Source organism: Mandrillus leucophaeus, unplaced genomic scaffold (assembly GCF_000951045.1).
Source record: "Mandrillus leucophaeus isolate KB7577 unplaced genomic scaffold, Mleu.le_1.0 Scaffold669, whole genome shotgun sequence".
NCBI lineage: Eukaryota > Metazoa > Chordata > Mammalia > Primates > Cercopithecidae > Mandrillus > Mandrillus leucophaeus.
In genome coordinates this window covers 1594858-1596497 of record NW_012107241.1, presented here as the reverse complement: position 1 = coordinate 1596497, position 1640 = coordinate 1594858, and the positions used below count along the sequence as shown (strand labels likewise).

At 45.8% G+C, this 1640-nt stretch overlaps 1 long non-coding RNA gene across 1 annotated transcript in view; it reads left to right on the top strand.

Moving 5' to 3' along the window:
* LOC105555009 overlaps positions 1-1213 on the top strand; it is a 6329-nt gene extending 5116 nt beyond the window's left edge. The window contains exon 3 of the long non-coding RNA XR_001008415.1: positions 1001-1213. This is a non-coding gene — a long non-coding RNA (uncharacterized LOC105555009). The remainder of the gene's footprint in view (positions 1-1000) is intronic.
* The last annotated feature ends 427 nt before the right edge of the window (positions 1214-1640 follow it).

Genomic DNA, 1640 nt, shown 5'->3' with positions numbered 1-1640 from the left:
CACACACACAGACACACACACACACACAGACACACACACACACACAGACACACACAGAGATACCAGCTCTCAGGTGGGAGCTGTCCGGGCCTTAGCTCCAGATAAGAGGATCTGTGGGTGGCAGGAAAGGAAAAAGAAGATTTCTGAGTAATTTCAAAGTTCTTTCTAGGTTCTAGCAAGGGGTGGGAAGGATCACAGCCAGCTTGAAAGAACTGAGAAAGAGAGAGATTGGAAGAGAGAATATTTCTACTATATTTAGGAAGACAAGAGAGAATGTTATGACGATTTCCAAAAAGAGTCATTTCTGGGAAATGCCATCCCAAAAGTTTGGCCAAAAACATTTGAGAAAGAAGGATTTAAACCTGTGCTGTCCACTACAGCAGCCACTAGCCACATGCAGGCCTTGAGTGCTTGAAAGGTGGCGAGACCTAACTGTGATGTGCTGTGTGTGTAATAAATTTAGAAAATTTCATCTATAAAAAAGAATGTGAAACATTTCATTAAGAATTATTTTATATGTGTTACATATTAAAATAGTAATATTTTGGATACATGGAGTTAAATAAAAATATAATAGGCCGTTAAAAATATCTTCACCTGTTTCTTTTACTTTTTCAGTGTGGCCACTAGCAAGTTTAAAATTACTATGTGACTTGCATTCCATTTATTGAAGTCTCCCTTCCAGGCTTCGTTTTTGTTCTGGTAGAAGCTATGTTTGGATGCTGAAACCTTTATTATTTATCATGTATCACTCCAGCTCTCCAGCTCCTCCATCTCTTCTGCTTCTGCCGACCCCACAGAGGACCAGCATGAAAGGAGATCATTAGGCTATTCAGGGCCTCCGTCAGACTGCAGAGGTGGCTAAGAACTCCCCACCCCCAACCCCTGCCCAGGGTTACATAGAGTTTTGAAAGTGTTATTCTCACCAAACAAAAACCACCTCTCCCATTTGGACTGAAGGATCCCTCCCTGAGCCCCTTGTCTCCTGTCTCCTTTTCAGCACCCTCCTAGCCATCACAACTGTCACTCCTGCTGCCATCATACTCTCCTTCAGCCCCAGCTCCATTCTCACCACTCGCATCACCACCGCCTCACACAGAACCATCTGCATCCTTCTGTTCACCCAGTGGACCCTCTCCGCCCTGTCCCCAGGAAGGAACCCTATCAGCATTTGCTGCCTTTGATGCTGCATCCAAACTCTAAGCCTCCTGAGCTGAGGATTTTGCATGGCTGGGCTCCCAACTTCATTCTGGCAGCCGGGCCCCATGGCAGCCAGACTGCAGGGCTCAGAGGAGCAACCAACAACCCTGGGAAGAGGTGAAGGCCACATGTCCTGCAGAAGGTGGTCCTGTCTTATCGCATTAGAAGGGGACAGTGAAGAAGAGTGACTGAATGAGGGAACAAGAAACCCCCAGCTTACCTCACGTAGGGACCACGGTTTACTTAGCAAGGAAGAACAAAACAAAACAAAACAAAACAACAGCAATAATAATAGCTTATATGTGTTGCTTATTTGCTGGGTGCCAGACTCCATGCTGAGTGCCGAACATGCATTGTTTATCAGGTCTCCACAGCACCCTCTAAGGCTTAGGTAAGTGAAGGGACTTATCGCCAGGCATGAACTCAGACAGGCTGCCATC